Source organism: Egretta garzetta, unplaced genomic scaffold (assembly GCF_000687185.1).
Source record: "Egretta garzetta isolate BGI_Z169 unplaced genomic scaffold, ASM68718v1 scaffold397, whole genome shotgun sequence".
NCBI lineage: Eukaryota > Metazoa > Chordata > Aves > Pelecaniformes > Ardeidae > Egretta > Egretta garzetta.
This window is the reverse complement of record NW_009260493.1, coordinates 5,481,208-5,494,381: the sequence shown is the minus strand read 5'-3', so window position 1 is coordinate 5,494,381 and position 13,174 is coordinate 5,481,208.

Below are 13,174 nucleotides of genomic sequence, written 5' to 3'. Positions count from 1 at the left end.
TTTTCAGTGTCCATTACGATGAAGCTTTGATGCAGTCATTTTGAAAACTGCTGTACTAAGGGGGGGTGTGGGTGTGGGTGTGACGTGTTCCCTTGCAAAAGAGAAGACCTGTTCACTGTATTGACGTTGGAAATGCTCCTCCTGCAGCGCAGCGTGTCCTGTGGGAGCCATTTCGGGAACGCCCGGGTGCTGCGCGGGCTGTTGCCAGTGGGGATGAATAGAGGACGGAGTGCTGAAGCCTTCCCTTCCTGTTGAGTCTGTTAATGGAAATATGCCCTCTGGTGCCTAAGAAATATCTGACGGGCTTCTGTAGGGGAGGATGCAATACGGTAGCGCTAGGCAAAAGGGTTTGCCGTGTTGCGACTGATCATTTCATCTCTGAAGCCCTGTTGGGGGGGAGGGAGCCTTAAATCCTTGCTTCCTGCGTAAGTCTTTCAGCAGTCTGACTAATCACCTAATCATGCATTTTAGCAAACTTTGCCCCGTATGCTTACAGCATGATTTTTCAGCCTTTGTGTATTACCGCCGAGAAGTTCAGGGAGGATGTAAATGATCAAGGCAATCTAGACTTACGAAAGGTAAAGCAAATACTGCCGTAAGGGGAAGGAGGGCCATGGCTCAAGAGAGATGGGGTGTGATTTGGAGATTGGGAACATCATAAACAGCCAGCCGTAGCTGTTCAGGTTTAGTGTTGGAAGCAAATACTGTGGCTGGCTGGAATAACCTTCAAGCTGAAAAACTCTGATGTGTTAATTGTGGGAAGCACTGTGGATAGCTGCCTCTTCAAATAGGAAGATCTGTTTATGAGGTGGAAATGTAAATAAGCTGCCACCAAGTAATTGCAAGTGAACGCAGTGATTCCATATTGGTATCTTGCAGAAGGGATTGTAGGTCATGGTTTAAGCCTTAAGCCTATGGGGGAAAACTAAATGAGAACTAATATTTTGGGGAGGCTCTTCCCCTAGCTTAATTACTGCAGCCTTTGCCACTTTTTTGGGAGGCGTATGGTACTGAGCACTAAACTGCAGAACTTAAGGTTTGATCTGCTGCGGTAATTAGTACGCTGCTAAAAGAAACCGGGTAGCATTGTGAGAAAGCGGTGGAAAGAAAAAGTCACTGAAAAGAAGTTTTCAAGCTGTTACATGATCTAGTATGTAGTTAAAATAGGGGCAGCACAGGCAAATTGGGTTAGGAGCATGCCTGGGCTCATGTTCCTGCTGGAGGCATCCCTGGTTGTGTCAGAGGAGGGGAATGAACTATTCAGGCTGCATATGTGTGTGGGAGTGTGCACCTAAAAATACATATCCAGGTTTCATGCAACTATATTCGTATTTGATTTCTATTCTGACAGAATTCTGCGAAACAACTTCTCTTCATTCTGATGCTGGTAAAACCTGGCCACATAAAACAAAACCTGCTTTCCTGTTAAGGCTGCAGCTGCTGTGTTTTGTCATTGACTTGGTACACGGGTAGTTTTTGGCCTTAAACACGTGTATTAATCACTGGGTTTCCTGCACATTTGCTTTTCATTCGGTGACGTCCAGCCAACATCAATGGGGATGTGCAGAGAAACGACAGCGGCTGGTACAGCTCCTGAGCTCACAGACTGCCTGCTGCTCCGGCGGGCAAAGCTTGCAGGGCCGAGCCAGCCATGGAGGCATCCAGGAGTAGCTCTCGAGCCATGTTCCAAGAAGAAATTTGCTCCTTCCTCCCAGGAAGAAAAGTGTTTCTTTTTTATAGTGTACCTGCCTGGAGTGCTGTATATGCAAGAGTTTACATCTGGCTCCATTATCCAATGTAACCCCGCAGCTACTCCCTTTTGTTAAACGTGTTCTGCACTTGTTTTCCTGTGAGAAAAACACGTGTGCAGATCTCATCCATCTTGCTGCTTGTGTGTCCCATTTTCCTGGCTACATACTCGTTTAACAAGCATTTGGAAAAAAAATCAAAAGCACCGGCAGGATCTTTTCAAAATAAAAATCTCTCTGGTTATCCAGATAGAGTTACAGGATAACAAATCAATGCTGCCTTTGTGTGATGCCTTACTAATATAGGAGTCATAACTGTGGAATGGAGTCTTCCGAGATAGAAGTTAATCTGGCCATAAAATCAAGGAGACTTAAATAATAGCATTAATTGCCGATGGCCAAATACTTCCACCTTTTTTTTTTTCCTTTTTTTTTTTCAGTGCCTGAGCTTTTAAGTGAGTTTGGCTCCAACCTAACTAATACCTTGTTTGGAATGTCATTAATAGTAGGATCAGTTTAATCGCCTGGGACTTGTTCTAAGAAACATCCCTGCTAGCCGATTACTTGTACAATGTTCGCAAACCTCCCGGTCCCCACATGACAAATCGATCCTTTCGTCTTCGCGTGTTTAGGAAGCATCATTCTGTTGGCGCAAGACACAGATACTAGTTGAGGGTACTCGGTGGCTCTGAGCTGAGCGCGCTCTTTCCCATGCCTTCTGTAGGACCTGGAAGCAGACAGCACCTCTGAGACTGGAGGCAAGAGGAAGATAAAGAAACTGAATCAGAATCAAGCATCAACATTTCAATAACGAGGGAATATTTTCTTTAAAGCTTTGTTTAAATGATTGCTATGGTTACAAGCTCTGTAACCAGGATACTCCAGTTACACAAATAGTAGTGGAGTTTAGCCTGCTTTTTAATCTCGATTTTCTGCCAAAGAATATATTGAACTGCGTGGGAGTCTTTCCTCACCATGGGGCAGCCTTTGCATTCGGTGCAGTCAGCACTCGGTTGGCTGGCTGGGCCGACGGCGGAATGGGAGCAGGCGTCAGACCTTGGCGTACGGCCGGGGAGGACATGGGAACCGAGCGGTCGGTAGCAAAATACCGCACAAGCTGTAATTCACTGCCGAAAGTGGTGCGGCAGCCAGGTCGGTTGGAGTACAAGTCAAGTGGAGAGTAAGGGGTGTTCCCTGTCAAAAGGTTTATGGCAGTTTTTCCTAATGTTTTTGTAAGCAGTCCTCACTTAAAAATTGGCAGCTTTTTAACCTTGTTGAATTTAACTTCTCGTGGCTCTGGCTGGAAAAGTCCCCATTTCCCTTCTTCACCTCTTCCCTCCCACCCGTGCTGGGGCTGAAGGGATGCTCGCAGCTGGGGGGCATGGACCGGGCTCCTTCCAGACCCACCGAGCTGGCTCTGCACCTCAGTGCTTGCAAGTACGAGACGGAATGCAGAGAGGCTGAAGCCAGCCCTGGGGAGGGCCAGCATGGGTATGACTGAGCTGAATTATTTTGCCTCTGCATTCTGCCTCCCCCACCTGTAATATGCTTGTGACTTGCTTCTGAGGACTATTTATGCTAAAGTTTGCATGGAGAAGGAAGGAAAAAAAGAATGCTGCTTAACTGCCCCTGCTGCCACATGGTAATGGCGTAATACCTGTTGGCCAGGGGAACATAAAGCACCGCAAGCTTGCCCTAGTTCCTTCTGCAAGGAACCATGAGGCTCCTTGTTTCATTACTCATGTGCTGGAAGAAGATCAGCAGGGGCTTATTGCTACTGCCTCCTTCGTGCGAGGCATCGTGCCTGCGGACGCGGAGCAGCCGTGCAGCAGGTGGAGCAGGATCGCCCAACCATCTTTCTGCTCTTTGGGAAGATCCTGATGGAAAAAGCTTTCAGGAGCTGCCAGTCTGTGGCTGAAACAAATGAGAAAGGAGTAGCTTACAGCAGAGCCGGAAAGCCGAGCCAAGATTTTGGCAACGTACCTGTCCTCAGACTCCTGAAGTCCATGGAAATGGTGGTGTGCCTGTTTATGCCAGGAGAGGATTTGTACTACTGCTTCAGTTTGTTAATTGCTGGGCATCAGAAATTCAGAGTACAGGTATCACTGAGGATAAGCACTGTATAAATTAGTCTAGTCATGTGTTTGGCAGATCTCTCATTAACCAGGAATTCTTAATAAGAATTATAATACTCTTATTAATGAGGAATTACCCTCTAAATCCCTTTCACAGGAAGAATCAGAAATCTGACTCATGCAGTAAGGGGAGGACATTTGGGTGAAGGTTGAAGGCATGAAAGAGGTGATGGGAGAATTAGCATTTCACTTCCCTCTAGAGAACGTACAGCAGAGCTCGGTGGGAGGGAGGAGTGTCCTGACACCACAGACCGGGGAAAGGTGGAATTAGCATTTTGGCAAAGGCAGAGGGAACTTCAGTCAAGGTGTTTGATGACTAGGTTAGCGTCCTTGCAATGCAAAATTTAGCTTGGGAGAAACTGTTGTCAAGTAGAAAGGGCTTACTTTGGTCTCTCTTCCTTCTCATTACCATTGCTAGAGCTGGTAGGAGTTAATACCTGTAGCACTGGGCACAGCCCAATGCAAGAATGCCTTCAGCGGGGAGGGGAGTCTCTGGGTTGCACTCGGCTTTCGTGAGGATCCTGTCTGCATGCCGGCACTCTCCTCCGTGGGGATGGCGATGTTGTCGCGGCCTCGCTGGAGGTTTGTTATTTGTGCGGATTTTGGCGTGCTCTGTGTCTGACGTCCTCTCGTGAAAATGTGCTGGCAGGAGAGGAGCGCTGGGGAGCCCAGCCCCGCTCTGCTCCTGGGCTGAGAGCATGGCTGCCCTGGCGTCCCCTCCCCGCTCAGCTGCCACCGCCGTGCAAACACACACCTACACCTAAAGCAGCTGGCCTTCCCAGGCCAGTTTGTTATTGAACCCTCCCTCCCCGCTGCGCTCAGCTGCTGATTAGTAGAAACGTTGTTTTGTGAGCCAAGCCAGAGAGAAAAGGCCAAATTTTAAAGCGAGTGTGTGTAACCTCCAGAAAAAACACTCTGCAACTGTGAACTCCCATTCTCTTCTGATTGTTTTGACGGCGGTCAGGGCACGATAAACGTGCGTGCGAGAACTTGCACTGGTTTAACTGTGACAATCTGAAAATAAGACAGGCATGAACAAGACCCAGAAATGTCTATATTGCACTTTTGAAAACCTGTGGTCTGGTAGTGAGGACCCCAAAGCAACCCTGACTTTCCTCCACAGTACCATCGCTCCCTCTGACTGCCGTAGGTGCGCACTGCACCGACACAGCAAAAGATATTTCAGACAAGCTTTTGAGTCCTGGAGTCAATAGTGCGAGGGCACAAACCACGTGAACTTCATCATAGTGTCTTAACCTTGCCCCTGGCTTTTGGAACCAAGTAGTAGACACTTCACAAATCTTAGCAGTTAAGTAGTTAATCATCAGCTGTGCTGTGACTCTTAGCTAAGTGGTTTCAGCAGAAGTTTTTAGAACAAAAATACAGATCCAACAGACTTCAAAATGGTTGTCACACATTTATTGTTCAGACTTTGTTGGCTGGAGTACCCTTGGGAGATGCCCTGTAGGGTGTCTTTCTGTTCAATATATTTACCAGTGATCTGGATGCCGGAGTTGAATGCACCATTAGCAAGTTTGCTGATAATAACAAGCTGGGAGGTACTGTTGAATCACTTGAGGGACGAGAGGCCTTGCCAGAGGGATCTGGATGGACTGGAGCATTGGGCAATGATTAATGGGATGAAATCTAACAAGTCAAAATGCTGGATTCTGCACCTAGGATGGAGTAATGCTGGGCACAAGTATAAACTGGGAGAGGAGTGGCTGGAGAGCAGCCCTGCAGAAAGGGACCTGGGGGTGCTGGTCGGCAGCAGGCTCGGTGTGAGCCAGCAGTGAGCCCTGGCAGCCCGGAGGGCAAAGCCCCCCCTGGGGGGCACCAAACCCCGCACAGCCGGGCAGCAGCAGTGATCATCCCGCTGCACGCAGTGTGGGTGCGGCCTCACCCTGAGTGCTGTGCGCAGTTCTGGGCCCCACAACTTAAGAAGGATGTGAAGGTCCATGAATGCGTCCAGGGGAGGGCAACAAAGCTGGTGACAGGGCTGGAAGGAACGTCCTAGGAGGAGAGGCTGAGGGCCTTGGCCTTGTCCGGCTTGGAGAGAAGGAGGCTGAGGGGCGACCCCATTGCTCTCTGCAGCTTCCTGAGGAGGGGACGTGGAGAGGGAGGTGCTGAGCTCTTCTCCCTAGGACCCAGTGATAGGACATGTGGGAATGGTTCAAAGCTGCGCCAGGCAAAGTTTAGACTGGACATTAGGATGCATTTCTTTACCGAGAGGGCAGTCAAAGACTGGCACAGGCTTCCTAGAGAGGTGGTCGATGCCCCAGGGCTGTCAGTGTTGAATAGGTATTTGGGCAATGCCCTTAACTTTTGGTCAGCCCTGAATTGGTCAGGCAGTTGGACTAGGTGGTTGTTGTAGGTTCCTTGCAACTGAAATAGTCCTATTTTATTTTGTTCTGTTCTGTTCTAGAGCAGCTTCTCAGTGGTAGGCTGGTATGACAAGACAAAATGTCTTTACAAGACTGACTTAACCTTCTTAACCTTTAAGGATTAGAAAAGACTTTTGCTTGTTTTGTTTTCTCTGGTTGAATGTAACACGCCTGGGTGTGCTTTAACCAAGCTCTTGTGGTGCTGCATTTTTCATGTTAATCCTTGTAACATTTTACCTGGCAAGTAGGAACAGTACACGTGGAAAGTTCATACACCTGTGTAAATATTGTCGTTAACAATTACTACTCTGCTGAGGGCTCGGAAAGATTTGCCAAAGCCTGGGGAGAAGAACTTTATCAACCTTAGGAACCTGAGCTTATGGGAGGTGGGGCCCAAGTAGCTGATGCTGTCCCACACGTCCCATTGGAGCCGTGGCTGCAGGGGGGTGTGGATTTTACATTCCCCGCAGACCTGGATGAACCCACCTGTTTGCCAATGATTGCTCAGCTGGCACAGCTGCCTACCTAGTCATCCCCCGAGCAAAGCCAGGTCAAAATGATCTGGTTTGCTTGAGCACTTTTGTAACTAAATCTAAAGCTGCCTGATCTGTTTTCACCGGACTGGGTTAGGAAATGATCACACGAGCTGGTACGCTGGCAAAATCGGTGAGGGTTTAAGCTATGGTGGAGTTCATGGCAAGATACTGGGAAGACGGGGGGATGAATGGGGAGTGGCGGCTGCTTCGCTTAGCAGCAGCTCCAGCAGGCAGGGAACTCACTGCTGCAGTTAAGCACATACGTGGGCTCTCTTGTCATGAAATAAAGGTGTCCCATGCCAGCTGAACAGAAGAAGAGTTGAGGGAGCTGGGTTTGTTCAGCCTGGAGAAGGCCCGGGGGGAATAAACTGTTGTCTCCAACTAATGATGGGAGGCTATGGAGAAGACAGTGGTGCACTGTGGCAAGGCGAGAGGCTAAGGGCACGGGCTGCACCAAGGAAGATTAGATGATAGAAGGAAAAAAATTTCGCTGTGAAGGTAATCAAACGTGGGAACAAGAACTCGAAGATGTGCAATCTGTATTCTTGGAAATACTCAAAACTGACAAGACCTGAGCAACCTGGAGTTTTGGAAGGGGAAGTGACCTCTAGAGGTCTCTACCAACATAAAATATTCTACAATTAAATTTTTTTATGGCATTTTAAATTAGGTGAAAGCAATTAATCTTACTGAGAATTAAATGTTTATACGCAAGCTTGCACTCAACTTGCAATCATGTTCACTACCCCAATTTTACATGCAGGAAGCTGAGGCAGAAAGATCATTCATTTGCCCGAGACACAGGGTCCAAAGAGCAGGGATTATAATGCAAAGATTGCAGGGGTTTCAGGTGCACAACCTGGTGTCCACATTGTATTCACCCCCTGCTATCTGCTATTTTAAAGTGTTGTGGGTGTATTTAATGATGCAGAAAATGGTAAGTGAAGAGGAAGGGGTTGACCTAGGCAGGTGGGGAGAACTGCTACTGAGTAAAACATCTCTCATGGTGGCAGGTCCATCTCTTCCTGACCTTATGTCAAGCTGCTATTTCTGTTGTCAAGACTTTTCTGAACAGACTTTCTAGCCGTACGGAATAGCACCAGTCAGAAGTGTGGTTTTGTGCAATGGTCTGGCAGTCTAGCAATGGTCTAGCAGCACGAACTTAAAACCAAAACTGTCTTCAGTTGATGTAATTCAGATGTGACCCTGAATTTCAGGAGGTAACACTGCATTACCAACCCCCCCAAAAAGGCTGCTCCTAATAAAAATGACAGGGACCACAGTGTTTTTTTTCCTTTCTTCAAAACAAATGGCTCATTTTCTTTATGTTACATTCAGCCTCTAGTATAACAGAATGATGAATCTTTTGTGTTCTGAGATGCTGTGGTCTATAGACCTTGATTTAGTAACGTTTTGTAGTACAATAATCAAAGAAAGAAAGAAACTCAATTCATTCATAATGCTGAGAGAATTTGCCAATTAGGATCTACCAGAATGACTGGGAGCACAAGAATGATCCTTCAAGTGTAAGCAACCACCTTGCTGCTGGCACATGACCTGTTCTGGTGTGCGAGAACCCCAGGTGTCTGTACGGAAGCGGGAGAGCTTTCATTTTCTTTGTGAGCAGAAGATGTAACGCACGGTTCCAAACACTGGAGCTGGTCATTATCGTCATGTGTTGGGTGTTGTGTCTTCCCCATCTTTTGTGTAGAGGGTCAGACTGAGATTCAAAATACAACTTTTCAAATTCTGTTTTCAGTCCAGGAGTTTTCTGCTAAAATAGTCAACGGAAAGGCTACCATTAACTTTGAGAATAGCATTATGCTCCAGAGTTAACATCCAAATGTATGGATTCCTTTAGGAGCAAAGGATGGGTGAAGCTCAAACAGCAGTTATTGTGACCAGAATTCAGGTCATAGCTTCATGAGCTACTGTCACAAAAAAAACCCCCAACTGGATCACTGCAATGATCCAAGTTAAAATTAGCACTTCTTGGTGCGAGGGGGTGGGTGGGGATATTTTTAATCTGGATCGTTTGAGCGACCCAGTTCAAGTGCAGCCTTGCAGCAGCGCGCTGGCGAGGGCAGTGGCTGCAGCGTGTGGGTGGGAGCGATGCCTTGAACAGGGGGACGGAGGAAGAAGCTGTAAGTCATGTTACTGCTAGAGACAGCGTTTTACTGTTAATTCTGTGGAAATTGGTGGAAGCACCCAGGAAGAGGTAGCTGAGTAACATGACGACTAGCACAACTTGACTCTCCCCTTGGGACTTGCATAATGTTTTTTCTGTGTACAGTTGCTGCGACACTGGAGGTGTTCAGCTTGCATTTTTCAGAAACTGAACTAGCTGGCAGTTTGTAGGCTGAAGCTTTCTGGTGTGAGCCACAGGGTGCCGGGACCACCTAAACTGAGAAAGCAGAAATTCCAGAAAACCAATGAATCTCAGCAAATGCTGATTTAAAAAAAGGTGCTGCTTTTATTGTTGTTCTTTTTAGTAATACCCTCCAAAGGAATGGATTGAAAAGGGGACTGAGCATCACAGTGCCCAACTTTAATGTTGCTGACACCTGGCAAATCATGGAATGATAAAGCTAGGAGGGACCTTGAAAGGACCCCTGTCTGGGCAAGATCTGGCATGGTCCATGTGCCCAAGTCACACAAGCCAGCTCCCCCAGCCCCGTTACCATTTTGGTAAGGTGCCCAGCTCTGTGCCCACAGCACACCCAGCTGAGCTGGCACATGGTGATGGGACCTCAGAGGCCTCTCCAGTCGCCTGGTACCTGGACCACAACCCTGTCTTTAAGGGGTGCACAATATTGCATAGCACACCTTTTCCCTCTGGGCTGCAAAGGCGGGTGCTGCCACAGCCTGTCATTCGAGGTAGCTTTTTTGGCCTAGAAAACTGCCCACCTTTGCAAACTGGAAGTCATGTGAAATAGGAGTGATCTGCCAGAGGAGCGCTTCATGGCCTGAGTGTTACGGGTGTGCAAGGGGCACATGGATGCTTGAAAGCCCTCGGCTCCTCTCAGATTCTGCACTGAGTGAAGCACTAGCACGTGAACCCCATAGTAATCCAGTTTGGGGAGCCACACCAGCAAAAATTTTTTATTTTTTTTTTTCTTTTGCAAGGTTAGCTTTCTGCCAGCTTAAACCCCAAACCAGCCCACAGCTGGGTCAGAGGGGTGCCAGCACCCAAACAGGAGAGGAGGCTGTACTGCCCAGCACAAGTGGAGGGAGGAGGACTCCTTCAGCGGTAGCTAGTCTTCAAAAGCATAAAAATTACCCTGCCGCTCACAAGAGTTGTCCAACTCTGCCCATGGCAATGGGAAGCTCACACTTTAGGTAGCACTGCGGTTAAGTAGCAAGTGAGCAGGATTTCAGTACACCTGAGCTGACCTGGTAGCTCGCCGCTGCCGGAAGGACTATTCCCACTTTATCAGTCAGATCTCTAACGTGCTGGAAAATAATCCTTTTTTCCCTTAGTTGGATTACTTTTCTCTTGGGCTAGCGAGTCAGATCAGTTCATCAGCGAGCCTGAGAAGCACTGGAGCCGGGGCAGAGGAGGTCTGCAGAGCTGCAAACTGGTGAGAGGAGCAGGACCCCGCCGCTGTGGAGGCAGGGAGCTGCTGCAGGCAGCTCATACGGTATTGCCAGCCCTGACCTAGATCCCCTCTGAAATGAAACCTGAATCTCATCATATTTTGTTCTATTTTTAACAAGGTCTATCCAGCAAGCGGAGTAGGTTCAGACCCGTCATTGGGTGGGAGAAGTGTGAGAAAGAGCCAAGAGCTGTGGGGTGAAGCGGTGGAAGAAATGGTGAAACGATGCTCCTGCCTTTCATCCTTTCTGAGGAGAGGATGTGAGCTGGAGCACCGCAGCACTTGGTGTTTGGATGAGCTGCAAAGCAGAGGCCGCGGCCACTTGTGGTCAATAAAGATTGCTTTTTTGGCACTTTTCCTAAAAGTAGCTTCATTAAATGCAATGCGTTGGCCAAATTCTAATTGAGTAAATCCATTCTGTCTCCCTCAGAGCCCCTGAAGTATCGGCTGGGTAAAATGTTTGCTTCATAGGAAGAGAGGACTTGCTAATGGCCAAGTAATTCAGCCCCTTGGACGGGAGTCTCATTGGATGTCAATGTGTGGAGCTCCACTGGCTCCAAAAGAGCTACTCTGATTTACACCTGGAAAGAGCTGGACCTTTATTTTCTGCCGATGGCAGCACCAGAATTATCAGGGCAAGGCACAAAAAATAGGCAATTAGGGAATAAACTGGTCATTGAAAAGGTTTCTTTCTATTACCAGACAGAGGTTGGGTTCTGCTCGGAAGATTTATACCTAATGAAAGCCCCCGCCCTAACTCTCTGTATTTCTGCAGTGTACTGCTGCAGCATTACAACCCAGAGCAGGTGGCCCTCAGCCCAAAGTGAAGTCATTCCTTAGCATATATAGCTTGAAAAGCATTTTGGGGTCCTCTGAAGGCACTCTCTGCGGTGTATTTTGATAATCAGTTTATAACATGATTCATGCAAATAAGAGGGCTTCCTGAACATCCTTTTTTTCTTTTTTTTCCAGAAAAAAAGGAATATTCTACTAACCCAGAACTTTTTTTTTTTTGATCAGAGAACATAAAGTATTTTCTTCACCTCTTCTTTGCCTCATGGCTTGTGGCCACAAGGTGCAAAATCTTTGCCCACCTTTAGAATCTTTTGTTGTGCTGAGCATAGAGTGTTCTGCTAAGGCTGCATTTCTCTCAGGCTGGACCGCAAGTATTTCACCTGCACCTCAAAGCTAAATCCTACTGACTTTGACAGAGAGACTTGTACTTAAGCCTCTCCCTTTTTTTTCTTTTAAGCATAAAAATATTTTCAATGGGATGAACAGAGAAAGTAACCTCAAATCAGAGATGCACGAAGTAAAAACCAAAAAGCCAGGATCTAAACACAGGGAAATGTAAAGGTTTTCCCAGTCTCCCAGTCAGGACCGCATGCAGCTGTGAAGGGGAGAGAGGGCTGTTCCCTCCCGATGAGACGTCCTTATGGGACACAGAGCATGTGCCTCATTAGGCAACAGGAATGGGTGTATGTGCATGCCTTTGCCGCATCCTTGGGGCAAATCCAGGACTGCTCTAGCCTCGATGCATGACTTTGGTTGCTCTGGGCTTATTTCTGGACCGTTGCCTCTTTTGGCTCTTCATACACCCTTTCTTTCAGACTGCCTCCACATGTAAGAAGGAGCGTGGAAGCTACTTTGCTGATGTAGAAAATTGCTCACAAATGGCATACACCCTGGCATCTTTCTTTGCCACCCCTCTCCCGTGGTTGGGGCCGAAGTGTAAGATCCTCTGCCGCTCCTCGCCGTGCCTGGGCAGTGGGAGCTGGCCCATGGTTTGTTAAGCCGCCTGTGGCCCATGAGCAATTACCGGGGTCAAGTCCGATGAGCGGCTGGGGCTGCGGGGCAACCCAAGCTGTCAGCCATGTGAAGCTGTGAGCCAGTGGGGATGGTGGATGTTGACGTTTCTGGGTTTTCCCAGGGCTTGAGCACTGGTCCAGCGCTGTCCTGCCACAGCCACAACCATCACCTCCTCCTGCATCTTTGAAAGGGGTGAGATAATTCTTTTCCAAGTAGAAAAAACAGCATTGCACACCAGTGAAACATGTCAGTGCAAAGAATTCAGGGGAAGGGGATACTGTCAGTGCGGCAAATACCCTTTCTCCATGTCTGCCCTTCCCTGTCCTCCCGACTCCCTCGTCCAGCTGGCAGGTCCTGCGTGGCGGTGCCCAGCGGGGCAGGCTGGCTCGTGGGCAGGGCTATCTCCCTTCCTTACGCTTGCCCCTTGGCTAAGCAAAGGTCATGGCTGAAAGTTAGTATGACTGGCAATGCAGGGGTAGTGTGTGGGCCCAGGAGAGGAATGTGTCCCACTGCCATTCCCTTATAAAGCAAAAAGAGAAAAGTCTGAATTCAATGCTGATAAATGCAATGATGTTCATTGCAAAGAGAGCAGGGCGGTGTGAATCCAGAGGGTGCTGCGTATGGGGTTGATTGCAATCTGATAGGCAAAGTGAAATTAGAGATGACATTAATAGTGACACCTATAATGAAAGTTTCACTGTATTTTATCATACATCCCTGGTTTGGGTTGCTTACACTTGCTGCAGTTCTGTCACCTGGATTGTATATTCCATGCCTGCGCCTACTTCTGTTCAGCTTTGTGGGAAAAGTTAACCTGAAAAAGATCAGCTGTTTCCTACTAATCTCTCATGAACAAGATTTATCATTACTGGGGTCTGCCACAGGGATCAGAAATTAGGTGGGAAGGTCATGTTAGCATCACGGATGTGATTTTAGCTGTCATCATGAAAATCCCCTCACACTTGC